Below are 14,541 nucleotides of genomic sequence, written 5' to 3'. Positions count from 1 at the left end.
GAGCTTAGCTGATCCTGGCTAGCAGGCAGGAGCTTCCTGAAGGGTCTCACTTCACTGCAGAGACTCAAGGACTCAGGCCATCCTTGCAGGCCACAAGCAAGCTGGATCCAGAGTGCAGCAGCCAGGACTTGAACCAGCAACCACATGGAATGCCAGCACCAGAGGCACAAGTCCAGCTTACAACGCTACAGCCCTGGTCCTGGGTTTGGCAGAGCAGTTTTAGATGAAAATCAGAAATTGTGTTTGATTATTAAGTGATAATGCGTTTGTTGTAGTGTTTGGAATGTCAATTCAGGTGTCATGGTATTGATCAGGATACTTAGATTTAATATCTGGTTCTCCTGCTGCCAGCCCCACCCCCCATCCCCCACCCCAAAGATTTATTTTTATTAGGAAGGCAGATTTACAGAGAGAAGGAGGGACAGAGAGAAAGATCTTCAGTCCTCTGGTTCCTTCCCCAAGTGGCTGTAATGACCAGAGCTGAGCTTCTTCCATGTCTCCCACACGAGTGCAGAGTCCCAAGGCTTTCCCAGCCACAGGCAGCGAGCTGGATGGGAAGTGGAGCAACCGGGACATGAATTGGTGTCCATATGGGATCCCCGCATATGCGTGGTGAGGTTTTAGCCACTCACCATGGTTCTGGACCCTTCCAGCTTCCTTCTGAAACAGACCCTGAGGAAGTAGTGGTGCCAGCCCTGTGGAAGACCTGGATTGGGTTCCCGACTGGGCTGCTGGCCTCCGCCTGACTCAGCCTAGTTTTTCCTGGGTATTTTGTGGAATGAACCGAAAGGTAGATCTTTCTCTTCTGTCCTTTGTTTATCTGCTCTTAAAGTACAACATTAAAAAGCATAAAAGAACTTGTTGAAGACATCAAAGGGGTATAGAACGAAAGCTGAACAAAAGGTGAGATCTGGAAGTTACAGGGACACTTCCTGGGGTAGGGCCCCCTGGGGGAGAAGGCTGCTAGGTCCAGTGTGGTGTGGGTAGTGTTTCTGGAAACAGGGTAAAGAATATACATTCAATTAGGTTATGTTGTAAAAGAACTATGGTTTTTATAAAATATTGTCAATATCCTTTCCTCATTTCAAGCTGTTAGGATCTCTTCCTCTGTTAAAGGTCTAATTTCTCTTGGTAAAATAGAAAGCACATTGGCTTTACCACAGCATGTTGAAATTGTTGACTGTTCCACTTCCAGTCTAGCTCCCTGCTGAGGCCCGGGGGAGCTGCAGAAGATGACTGAAATACTTGAGTGGCTGCCGTGTACGTGGGAGATGCTGATGGACTGCCTAGATGTTAAAAACAGCTTGTTTTTTTTTTTTTTTTGAAAGATTTATTTATTTTATTGGAAAGCCAGATATACAGAGAGGAGGTGAGACAGAGAGGAAGATCTTCTGTCTGATGATGGTTCACTCCCCAAGTGTCCACACGGCTGGAATTGAGCTGATCCGAAGCCAGAAGCTTCTTCCAGGTCTCCCACGCGGGTACAGGGTCCCAAGGCTTTGGGCCGTCCTCGACTGCTTTCCCAGGCCCCAGGCAGGGAGCTGGATGGGAGCAGGGCTGCAGGGGTCAGAACCGGCGACCATATGGGATCCTGGCACATTCAAGGTGAAACCTTTAACTGCTACGTTATCGCACTGGGCCCCCAACTCTATTAAGGACCATTTAATAAAAATATATTTATTTTGGTCGTGGTGTGGAAGCCTAATGGCAAAAGTTCTTCCCTTACACATGCTAGGATCCCATATGGGTGCTGGTTCATGTCCCAGCAGCCCCACTTCCCATCTAATTCCCTTCTTGCGGCCTGGGAAAGCAGTTGAAGACGGCGCAACGCCTTGGGACTGTGCACCTGCATGGCAGACCATGAAGCAGCTCTTGGCTTTAAATCGGCTGAGCTCTGGCTGTTTGCGGTCACTTGGGGAGTGAACCAGTGAATGGGAAAAATCTTCGTCTCTGTACATCTGACTTTCCAATAAAAATAAGTAAATAGGTTTAAAAATGTATTTATTTTGATTTGAAAGGCCTAGGTACAGCAGATGGCCTCAATGGCCGCCGCTGGGCAGATCCAAAACCAGGAAGCAGGAAGCTCTTAATGAGTCTTCCATGTCCCAAACTGGGGCCGACCTTTGCCGCCTTTGCATGCCCGCAGCCAGGGCAGCTGGCTCAGAAGTGAAGCCACTGGGATAACAGGACACAACCTGTTAATACCAAATTGTTGGCCCATTTGGGGATTCAAAAAAATATTTTTGGACATTATTAAAATGTATTTAAAACTTCCTTAGACTCTGTCTAAATTCTAGTCTCTGCTTCTGAAGTTCTTTTCCACCATCAGTCCTGTGGCATTGCCCCCGTTATCTCTTCCCAGGACTGGAGTGTGGAGCTTTTTGTCTTGTATGCGCTCTGTTGATACATCCTGACGAATTCATCCAGCTTAACCCTCTGTCACAGTCTGGAGTGGTTCTTCAGTGCCTAAAACAGATGACCCCGCAGTGAACTCCTGTGATGATTCTGTAACTTGGTGGTCCATCCCAGTATCTCCTAACAAGTCTTTTGGGTTTGTCCTTAAAATTCATGCAGGTGTTTGCATTAAAGACACCTTTCTAAACAGCAGCAAAACCAGACAGAATAAATCTGACTCTAGGAGCCCAGTGTGATAGTTTAGCAGCTAAAGTCCTCACCTTGCCCATGCCGGGATCCCATGTGGGAGCCGGTTCTAGTCCCAGCGGCCCTGCTTCCCTTCCAGCTCCCTGCTTGTGGCCTTGGAAAGCAGTCGAGGACAGCCCAAAACCTTGGGACCCTGCACCCGCATGGGAGACCTGGAAGAAGTTCCTGGCTCCTGGCTTCAGATTTGCTCAACTGCGGCCATTGCGGCCACTTGGAGAGTAAATCTTTGGGCAGAAGATCTTCCTCTCTGTCTCTCCTCTCTGTATATCTGACTTTCCAAAAAAAAGCTTTAAAAGACACCCGACTCTAGGAAACTGTGCGTTTTAACTTGTGGTTTCCTACATTAAGATGACACATGCCCTAATTGGAAACCCTGGTCCCTATGATGAAATTCAGAGGAGTGAAACTGGAGTGCAACCTTCATATGGTCTGCCAGGGGCCTTACTTGTCCATCATCCTTGCCTCAGAGAACAGATTGGGAAGGATTTCCAATCAAGCATATTTTCTGCAGCCAAAATCCCTTGAATTGAATGTCCCTCCCATTCCCCACTTTGGGAGACAGTCTTAGTAATTTGCATGTTACTTACACGTTTTCAGAAAGCCGTGGTAATATTTTCTGCTTTTTCCACATTTATTGATGAAATTAGTTGTATCCATTTTACCTAATGGTTTAGGACTGCCCTCATATTTAAAGGGAGGAGCTAGCTTGGTTTCCTTTCCGCATCCCTCCCCACTCCACAGCCGGAGACGCATCTGTTTCACGGGAGGTTGAGAGGAATTCTGTGGCTACAGCAGAACAGCAGCCTCCTGGGATAAATCTTTGGGCCATCTGAAAGGGTTATGTAGCAGGTTTCAGGTCTCTCGCCATTATACCCACTTGAGTTGATTTATACTTTACAGCCTAAATTGGCATGGGGCATGCCTTTGGGATTAAATTAATTTATACCAAGTTCGAAAGCATCAGCTGCCAAAGTCAGGGGTGCCTTCTGGAGGCTGGTGCGCATTCTAAGCCCACACTGCAGGCACTCCGTCTTGTGCAGCAGCTGGGATGGGCCTTCAAGAGGGCCTGCTTTGCATCTCTTTTGTGTGCGCTCTGTTCTGGTCCCATACAGAAGCCAGATCTCTGAGATACTGCATTATAGTTTGGTCCTTGTGCAAATTAGAAAGATTTGTAATCCCCTAAAATCAAATACAATAAACATGACTTTTATTTGGGCATTTCCCTACCCTTTAATTAACAAAAAGGTGCTATTGTTTCTAAATGCAGCGCAAATCTATGGTCTTAATCCCTACTCAGGAGTGGGAGACAAGGGTGTTTTTCTCTTAAGACCAAAATTTTACCAAAACTTGTTGTATTAGTAACATCAGATGAGAAAAAAATAGTTGCGAAGTGTATTTTGTGGTTCTATTACAGAAATTTAGTAACATCCCATTATTTGACTGTCTTCAATCTGGAAATACTTTACTAGGCATGCGGGATTTCTGAGAGTGAATTTTCTCCTCTCCTTTGGTCTGTGGCATTGAGCCTGTTCCCTCGGTTCTGAGTGCTTTTCCCAGCAGCCGCTGTGTGACTTAGAGGCTTGTGTCTGAGGGTGGGACAGTGGGCCAGCGTTGGGCAGACTTCTCCCTTAATGAGCTGTGACGCCAGCTGCACACGGGTCCCGTCCCGTTCCTCCCCTCAGCTACGCTGTGGACTGGCAGAGGCGGGAGTAGCGGGTCCCTCTTCCCAAGGCTGATTTGCTGCCTTTTCTCTGAGCATCCTGGCAAAGTTGACATTTCTGTGCTCACAGCTCAGTGTTCACAATGAAAAGGAAATACAAAGGGGAGGAGAGAAAGTGAGAAGGGAAAAAAAGCGATTGAGGTGGAGCTCTGTAAGAGGATCTTAGTCTTTTTTTTTTTTTTAATTCTGCGTTGAAATCTTTACGTTGTAAAACTTTAATAACTTGGATTTCCAGATAGTTCAATTGGTACACGTATGTATACTTAAATACTTTGCACTTCTGTCCCAAAGCCTTTTGGATTTTGAATTGTTTAGGATTTACTGTTTTAATTGTTTTAGGATTTGCTGATTGTTAAGGAAGATGGAGTAATCAGTGCGAACCATTGGAGCAGGACCACCTGTGTGTCAGGTGCGGCATTGCCGTTTGATCATTGGAACTTGGAGATACATGCTTTTAACATGGATAAAAATGACTTACAGCTACAAGGGTGACAGTACTGTGAGGCAGATCTCTGGCTTTTTTTTTTTCCCATAATTTTATCAGTCTGAAACAAGTTGTAGGAAACTGACTAAACCGATTCTTTATTCAGTGGGATAACAGTTATTTTCCTGTTTATTTTCCTCTTTACAACATTCTCTTTTTTGTTGTTGTTGTTGAGATTTATTTGTTTTTATTGGAAAGTCAGATATACAGAGAGGAGGAGAGACGGAGAGATTTTCCAGCCACTGATTCACTCCCCAAACAGCCGCAATGACCAGAGCTGTTCTGATCGGAAGCCAGGAACCAGGAGACTCTTCTGGGTCTTCTACATAGGTGCAGAACAGAATCCCAAAGTTTTGGGCTGTGCTGGGTTGCTTTCCCAGCCCACAAGCAAGGAGCTGGATGGGAAGTGGGACCACCAGGCTAAAAACTGGGCCCTCTGTAGCATTCTTAAGCCTTAATTTTCCATCACAGTGAGAGCAGTTTTGTGTTATCCTTTTCAGTGCCTGAGGAAAAACTCTGCTCCAGGGTGGCTCAGCTCCCTCTGGGTTCTGGTCCGTACTGATACCGTATGTTGGATTCTGCAAAGATACAGGGGACAGTTCACTGACGGCCTCTTCAGTGCCTCACAGGGTAGCTGGGCCTGCACCTATATTCCGATCTATGACATATAGTATTACAGAACTGTATGTTTTAAAATGTATGAAAAAATTATGATTTTTGAAATGCATGTTCTTACTGCCTGAGTTAATTGCTACATTCTAGGGATGAGAATACAGTAACATAGGACAAAGAGAAAGGTTGTAATGTGCTTATAAATAATGCCATTCCTCGGTATTTGTGTCATTTGTGGGGTGGTGCTGTGGCTTGGAGGCTAGGCCACTGTGTAACCCCTTGCTCTTGTCCTGGCTGCTCTACTTCCCCCCCCCCCCCCCCCCATAATGATTATATGGTTGGTCAGGGTGGGAAGGATCACGGGCTAGGGAAAAATGGGTGAAGACATTGTTTCCAGATTTTGATATTTCTTGTTTCTGGAGGAAGTGGCCAGATAAAGGGGGAAGCCACACCCTGCCTCCCAAATGTCCCAGGGTCGCAGTGTGTGCATGTTCCGAGGGTCCTGCCCACGTGGTTTGGATAGTTCTGAAATGCTGTTGATTTCACCGATCCAAGGGCAAGACAGCCCTCCCAGTGTCCATTGGCTGACCTGGGCAACTTCAAGTCTCCATCCACCCAGATTATTGCTGTCACCATTTGGCTAGGGAAGTTGTCCAATTTGTCCTGCCCTCCTTCTGCCATGTACCAAATGGGCTGCTGTATTCTCCATGAGTGTCAGGGTTTGCAGCCACGGCTCAACCTTTTTCACTGAGGAGGACATGTTCTTGCATGCGGGCTCCAGGACCTGGGCCGGGCGACCCGAGCCTGGCTGGATTTCCCCATCGCCGGGGCTCCGCACCCACCACACAGGCAGGCCTGAGGACCTGAGCCAGGCTACTAGAACCCCACCAGATTTCCCGCCCCTAGGGCTCACGATCCCGGCACCCCACTTGCAGATGAACCTAAAGACCTTAGCCCCACTGGTTCCCCCACCCACAGGGCTCACAAACCCAGCACTCACCTCACAGGAAGGCACAGGGACCTGGGCCAGGCGACCTGAGCGCCCGCGATCCCACTGACCCCAGTCTAGTATGGCCTGCCTTACCTCAGCATCCACTACCACCACTTCGTGCAGCCTGGCTCAGTCCAACCTGCCCCTAGTTCCGGCTCCTGCTTGTGGGTGCTGCGGCCTGACCTGGGCCCTCCTACACCCTGTCCTGGTTCTCGGGTCGGCCAGTGGAGATTATGTACTGGCTCAGCATGGCCTGTCCCCAGACCTGAGCACATATATGCCAGTGGGTATTGTAACCTGGTGTGGTCTGGGCTGCTCCTTGCCATGCTTCTTGCACTCACCTTCAGGACCTGCATCCTGAAGCAGGAGTTTCCCAGGCTGCTCTTTCGGGTCTCCTCCCAGTGGCAGATCTTGCACATATCAGTGGGTCCTTGGCACTGGTTGACTTTGTCCACCTCTTGTCCTGGCAGGAACAGTGGCCTTGCCCAACCTGCCCACATCCATTCTGGTTCTTACTGTTGGGTGTTGGAGCCCAGCCACACCTGGTCCACACCCAGACATTGCTTTCAGCTGCTTCAGCGGGAGTCAGGACCTTTTGATTTGACTTCTCTACTAATGCACCTGGGGAAGCATGGTGTGGCCATTCAGGGGGTGACCCAGAGGATGGTTCTCTCTGGAACTCTACCTTTTTGGCCCCACCCAGGCTTCCAGCAGGGCCAGCAAAGCTGGCCTCGGGATTTGCACATGTGCTAGAGTCTTGAACACGTAGGTGGGCCAACTACAGTGGGCCAAGGGACCCATACAGACATGCCTAGGTACCAGGCAGGTAGAGGGGTAGGGTCCCAGGCTGGCATGCTGGAATGTTGTACTGGTGGATGGGGTCTGTGGCACGGTTCCAGGCCAGCACACCACATCACTGGAGAACTGGGCTGTGCGCTCCTAGGCCTGAGGAATGTGGATTGCTCAGGGAAGCTGGTGTGTGAATGTGTGCGAGGGGGACCACCGAGGGGGTATATTACAGGCAAGATGTGTTGAATTTGGGGGGCTGAGACCAAGCAGTTTTAAGGAGGAAAATCGGGGAACCTTTCTGAATCAGACCAGTGTACCCCAGCCAGGTGGGAGACTTGAGTTGGGCTAATTAGCATTGACCACCATTCTGCAGCATGCATGAAGCTAAGGCTGGGGGCCAGCCTGGCAAGGCTTGACCACAGACCCAGGAGCAAGGGTCAGAACAGGGGATGGGTCACATTAGACTGGACCAGTGCACTAACCAGCACATGACACAGTCAGGTCTGGTCGGGGGGGAGCAGATTCTGTGGAGGTTATGTGGTTCCCCCCTGCAGGACTGCAGTACCAGCTGACTTGCTCAAGAGCTGGGGGCAGTGACAGGCCAAACTAGGCACATTAATGGAATCCTGCCGACACTCGTAGAAACTGGGGTTGGGAAAAGGCCATACTGGTCCAGGCTGCAGCGCCCACAGGCACACCCAAGAATTGGGCAAGCAGTATCTGCCAGCACAGAAAAAGGCCAAAACTCAGTGGAGGGGCTGGGGAGACTGTGCCAGACAGGGGTCTGGCACCTGCTGACACATGTAAGATCCGGGTCTGGGAGTGGGCCTAGTGGGGTAACTCCCCTGGTGGGCTGTCGCTGCCACTAGTGAGCACGTGAGTCGGCTGGGGGTGGACCAGGCCGGGAAAGACTGCTTCACCTGTCAGTAGGTATGTAATTGGCACAGAGGAACTGATCAGGCAGGGCTGTGCCATGCCAGGGTACAGCTTCCTATGCAAAAGGCTGGATTGGGGGATGGACTATGCCAGGCTACAACCACTGACACATATAAGATCTGTTGCTGAGTTTGGGCCTGGTCAGGGAGCTAAGGCGTTCCTCCTACTGATGAGTTGGAGAGCTGGAATGGGGGTTGGGGAGGGGTGAACTGGGCAAGACATGGTTGCATATCCCTTGGCATAGGTGTGGACTGGGTCTGGGTTGTGCCAAACTAGACTAGTCTCCAGCACCTATTGATGCTCGCTGGAGCCCGGGTGGGTTCCCTGCTTGTGGCCCGAGAACGCAGCAGAAGATGGCCCAATGCGTTGGGACCCTGCACCCATGTGGGAAACGGGGCCAGACTGTAGCTCTGGATCTGCTCAGCTCCAGCCTTTGTGGCCACTTTGGAAAGAAACAAGCAGGTAGCAGACCTTTCTCTTTGTCTCTCTTCTCTGTAAATCTGCCTTTGCAATAAAAATAATTAAATCTTCAAAAAAGATTGATTCGAAAGGCAGAAAGAAAAAAATCTTCCATCCGCTGGTTCATTCCTGCCCAAGTGCTGACAGCAGCCAGGGCTGGACGGAACCAGAAACTTAACTCTGTGAGTTAATTCCCGCGTGAGTTCCAGGGCCCCACGTACTTGATCAGTGTCTGCCTTCTTCCCAGGTGTTTTACCAGGGAGCAAGATAAGAAATGGAGAAGCCAGGACCGGTGCGTTAGCATACTAGCTAACGTCCTCGCCTTTCACACTCTGGTGGAATCCCATATGGTCGCCGGTTCTAATCCCAGCAGCTCCACTTCCCATCCAGCTCCCTGCTTATGACCTGGGAAAGCAGCCAAGGACCGCCCAAAGCTTTGGGACCCTGCACGTATATGGGAGACCTGGAAGAGCTCCTGGCTCCTGGCTTCGGATTGGCTCAGCTCTGGGCGTTGCAGCCGCTTGGGGAGTGAATCATTGGACAGAAGATCTTCCTCTGTCTCTCCTCTGTATATCTGACTTTGCAATAAAAATAAATAAATCTTTTAAAAAGAAGAAGAGCAAATGGAGAAGCCGGGACTCCAGAGATGCCAGCCTCACAGGCCTTGGCTTTGCCCACTGTTCTACAGTGCCGGCCTTGGCAGTACATTCAGCTACTTGAGCAAATGACTCACTTCTCCCATGAGTGACAACTAATCTTGTACTTGACCTATTTACTTAATTTGAGAGAGAGTGCTCCCTCCAGTGGTTCCTTTCTCAAATGCCTCCGGTTTCTGGAGCTGAGCCAGGCCAATTCCAGGAGCTTGGAACTCTGGATCTCACCCGCAGGGAACAAGGACCCAGTTACTTCAGCCATCGCTACGACCTTCCACGGTGAACATGAGCAGGAAGGTGGGCAAGCATCAAGCCCAAATAGGTCAACATGTGACGTGGCCCACGTCCCGGCCACTAGCCTGCTCTGCCCCCGTGTCATCCCATATCTGGATTATACTTCTTCCATACATTCAGGTTTCAGAGCTTAGAGTCTGGACTTCTATAAATCCCACAAGTTTTGCTAAACTTTCTCTGCCTGATTTAACGATATTTCTACACTAATCCAGTGCCTTTGAGTAGCTTTAGTTTTTTTTTTTTATTTCTTTGAATATGTTTGGCGTTGAAATAAAGATAGGATTCCGAGTCCTTGTATTAGGAATTAAGTGGATTTGCAGATTCTGTCATCAGTGCATTTTAGTCCCAAAGGTTCTTTCACGTCTGTTAGTCATAATGTTTGTCTCTCCTACATTAAATTACTATTTATCCATTCTTTCGATCATTTTCAAAATACTCCCTTCCCTTGTCACAGTGCTAGACTCTGTGGAGGACTGTCGCCTTCTGCCCTGACACTGTCTGACCAGGATCTGTGTACGGGTCTTGGGGCTTCTGTTCGAACCCAGGTTCCTGCTTCAACCTGTTACGAGACCTGAGCTGCTGCCAGCATTGTTGTTGCATGATGCTGTTGCCCCGAGGACTCCACCTCCAATTCCGTTAGCGGAAGTCAGAACATGATGTCTGAATTAGAAATCTGACCTTGTCCAAGATCAGCAGGGAATAAACTTTGTCTTCCCATCCATCCTCACCTGTTAGTGCCGTGTCCAGCTCCACTCTGAGACAGCCCTTGACACTGGCCACACTGCTCTTGAACTTTCACAAGTTTTTTCTCAGTGCTCACCTTGCTGGTACACTTCAAGCCTCATGCAAGTCGTGCCTTCCTCACAGTTTTATTTTGTATTTTCTTAGTTTCTCTAGTTTTCCCATGTGACCTTACGTTCTTTTATTTTTTTTTTTGGTAAAGATTGATTTTTATTATTTTTTCATTAGAAAGGCGGATATACAGAGAGGAGAGACAGAGAGGAAGATCTTCCATCCGATGATTCACTCCCCAAGTGAGCGCAATGGCCGATACTATGCCGATCCGAAGCCAGGAGCCTCTTCCGGGTCTCCCACACGGGTGCAGGTTCCCAAAGCTTTGGGCCGTCCTCGACTGCTTTCCCGGGCCACAAGCAGGGAGCTGGAAGGGAAGCGGGGCTGCCGGGATTAGAAGCGGCGCCCATATGGGATCCCGGGCATGCAAGGCGAGGACTTTAACCACTGCGCCACCGCACCGGGCCCGACCTTACGTTCTTAATACAGGATTTATTGCACTATTTTTCTAATAAGAATTTATTTGTTTATTTTGAATGGCTGTCCTCGACTGCTTTCCCAGGCCACAAGCAGGGATCTGGATGGGAAGTGGAGCTGCTGGGATTAGAATCAGTGCCTGTATGGAATCCCAGCATATTCAAGGCGAGCAGTTTAGTCTCTAGGCTCCCTGCGCTGGACCCCAAAATGATTTATGAGTATTTAGTTTCCATAATTTTAGTCAAGAAAAGATTTGAGTTCTTTCTACATCAGATATGATTTTAATTACCAGGTACACAGCAGTGAACATAATTTTTCTTACAAAACAGACCTTCCCCATTTTGGGATTTCCGTGTGTAGCCTCCCCTTCTTTCCTGAGCATACTCACACGTCTCACATCTAGTGCGCAGCGTGTGATGGGGGATGTTCCTATTTTTATTGACTATTCAAAGCATATTCTGTTTGGTAGATTCTAAGAATCCTGTTAGAACAGGGGCTACAGAAAATACAGCGCGTGTTTCTTTTCCATAAGCAGTCTAACAGAGCAGACGACTGAATAGCACTAATACCCTTCCGTTAACACTAGCCCGTGCAAGGAGCAAAGTACCATTCGTGGCACTGCTTCAGCACAGAAGACGCTCTGCTTTTGCCCGCCTCGGCGAGAACTGGCCACTGCTGCGAGCAGTTGTGGCAGAAAGGGAAGCCAGAAAGCAGATGGAGCCATCTGCTGCCTGTTCGCTCGTTTTACTAAGTCGGTTCTCTTAATCATTATTTAAAGAGTAAGGTGCTGTGTGTGCTGAGGCTCACTCCTCAGAGTCCTCGTTGGTGTGACCTCACACGGGGCTTTTGTGCTCCCTTGATTTTTTTTGACAATCTTTACATAGTTCATTAGGGTAAAAAGGCTCAAGGGCTACAGGAAAGTGGGTAAGACTATCATTTCCATATTGTTTCCTTCATGTATCTGAGGTAAAGGGGGATATTGAGGGAGAAGCCCAACCAGTTCCCACCCACCCCAGGTCCCGGATATAGGACATGTTCTGAGATGCTTGCTCAAGTGGTTTTGACAGTTCACCAGTTATGAATCGCTGCCAATCTTGCCACTCCAAGCACAATGGGGTCGCTGAAGAATCCACTGATTGACATAGTCTATCATAGAGTCTCCGTTTGCCCAGTATTTCACTGCCAACATATGGCTGAGGTGGTTGATTGACTTGTTCTGTCTTCTGTCTTTTTTGGTTAGGTTCTGAATCCAGCAGTTCGTTGGGGGGGATCCACAAATAAACTTCGTCTGAGGTGTTCCCAGACCAGATTCTTGTATGTTCTAGCAAGCACAGGGCCTGGCACAGTCCATTGCCCCGATCAGCTGGTGGTTGCAATTGCTGGGTTGATTCTGTTTTCAGCCCCAATTTGCACTGGAACCAATGGGTGTTTGCAGTCCAGCCTGGTTCTGTCCAGCACATTCTCAGCCCTCACATAAACCAGTGGGAGCTGCAGCCTAGTCGGTGTGCTCCTTTGATTTAACCTGCACTGGCACTTCACTGTGCTGGAGATGTGGCCAGATCTGCACTGGTCATGTGTCATGCGAGACCAGCGGGGTGTGACTCGGCCAGGAAGTCTTCCTACATGGCTTTCCACATCATGGAGTACAGTGTAGTTTGACAGAAGGAAATGGTAGACGTCAGGGTGTGGAGAGAGGATCCGAGTGCTTGTTGCAGTTGTTGACTGTATTGCGCCCGCCTGGGATGGGGAGCATTGGCTGTTGGGGACTAGGACGGGAGTGGGTGGCTCGGGGTTTCTTCATCTTTGATCTGTCCTGCAGCTCTCGCATTCAGTAATTCTGACACGCCTACCAAACACGATAGCCTGTGACTTTCTGCTTTAAGAATTTTGTTACCTTTAGTTCTTACCCAGTGAGCAGGCTTAAACACACAAGCAGCCCAGGTCTTCCCTTGTCTGGTTTTGTCTGGTTTTGAATTTTAGTTTTCCTTTTCTGTGCTCTGTTTGTTCACCAAGTCCTTAAGCATCTTCTTCCTGCCCTGTTGCTCCTGCCACCATTCCACCTTCCACCCCTGGGATTCGCTTTACACGGCCACTGTCCTCCAAAAACTAGTGCATTGCCATTGTCTTCCCAGGAAAGGGTTGAGTGGCATCTGTCAGTCCTGGCTCACATTACGTACTTACATAAGCTTGAGAACAGTTAACTGACAGCAGTGTCCTCCGTGGGCCGTCGCTCATGTCGTTCCCTGCACTTACGCCTCTCCCTCCACTGTCACAGTCTGCCCAGCTTAGGAGCTACTTTCATGAAACCAACCTTCTCACAGCACCGGTGGCCCTTTTTGGGGAGATATAATGATTACATTTCTTATTTTCTGTAACATTTTCTCTCCTGATTAAGCTGTGTTAGTACTTAAAAATTGCTACATTATCTTAGAATGGTGCTCTGTAAATATTTGAGTGAATGTACTGTAAATATATGTTAGAGGGTTTCTTTTAAGTACTAACTAGAAGGTAGAGGTGGGCAGGGGGTAATCTGCGCACAGGAATTGATGAGATGGTATCAGAATGAGAACTGTTGCCACGTGTGTGTTAACAATGTCTGTGTTTGCACTGAAGGCAAGCACAGTATTTTCAAGCTGGCTCCTTGTCTTTGGCTTTGAGGTTGGTCTGCCTGAGTTCTCAAGGCAGTGCAGGATACCTTTCTGCTTGTACTGCTTCAGATGCTTTGTGGTTCTTTGTGTACCAGAACAATGTGCAGTTTTTTGTCTTGTGGCTTTTTTTTTTTTTTAAACTTTAAAGAGTTAGAAAAAACAGATCTTCCATCTGCTTGTTCACTCACCAAAGAATCGAAGCAGCTGGAGCTGTGCTGATCTGAGACTGGGAGTCAGGAGCTTCTTCCAGGTCTCTCACGTGGTGCAGGGCCCAGCCCCTACTTTCCCAGGCCATAAGCAGGGCACTGGATCGGCAGTGAGGCAGGCAGCAGGGCCTTGAACCAGCGCCCATACGGATACTAGTGCTGCAAGTGGAGGACTAGCGCACTGTGCTATCTTTTTTAGAGGGAACATTTCAAAGATTAAAGTGAAACAGTTAAAATAGTTCACAAACTGTATTCATTTGGTGTGTCATTGAAGTCACAGCTCGGGATACTCCCCAACATATCCAGAGTTCCTGGTTTGAGTCCCAGCCACTCCTCTCTGATGCCTTCGCCCTGGAAGGTGGCAGTGAAGGCCCTGTAACCCACCTGCGAGAACAGCTGCTGTCCTGGCTTGCAGACATGCCAGCCAGGCCCTCTCAGGTGCAGGGGTCTGGGGGTGTGAAGGTAGTGACTGGAAGAGGTCTCCATCTGACAGGCTGGCTGGCTGGCTGTCTCTGTAAAATTGTTTATAAATGTTTATTATTTGTATACTAAATATGGACTGCTTGGGTTTTTACACTGAGATGAGAAATTGCATCTTGTGCACATCTCTTTATAAGTAAAAGTCAACAGTTATGCTCCAGGCGAACGACAAGTGGGGCTTTGGGAGGCGGTGTGCGTTCGGATGTGCAGTGACTGGTTGGAATGCAGGTGGATGTCATACAGGAGACAATGACCTGAAGATAATTCATTATCTCAGAAAATGTTCAAATCTTCCTGACTTTTCTGGGGGGCGGTGTGCGAAGGGGAGAAAGGACGCAG

General features: G+C 48.7%; 1 protein-coding gene across 1 annotated transcript in view; it reads left to right on the top strand.

The window, feature by feature from the left end:
- Window positions 1-14,541, top strand: part of LOC121152481 (cat eye syndrome critical region protein 2) — a 95,828-nt gene that overhangs the window by 43,022 nt on the left and 38,265 nt on the right.

This window comes from Ochotona curzoniae, unplaced genomic scaffold, assembly GCF_017591425.1.
Source record: "Ochotona curzoniae isolate NIBS_2020 unplaced genomic scaffold, NIBS_Ocur_1.0 contig_2457, whole genome shotgun sequence".
NCBI lineage: Eukaryota > Metazoa > Chordata > Mammalia > Lagomorpha > Ochotonidae > Ochotona > Ochotona curzoniae.
The sequence above is the reverse complement of the archived record's forward strand: the minus strand, read 5'-3'. Positions and strand labels throughout refer to the sequence as shown.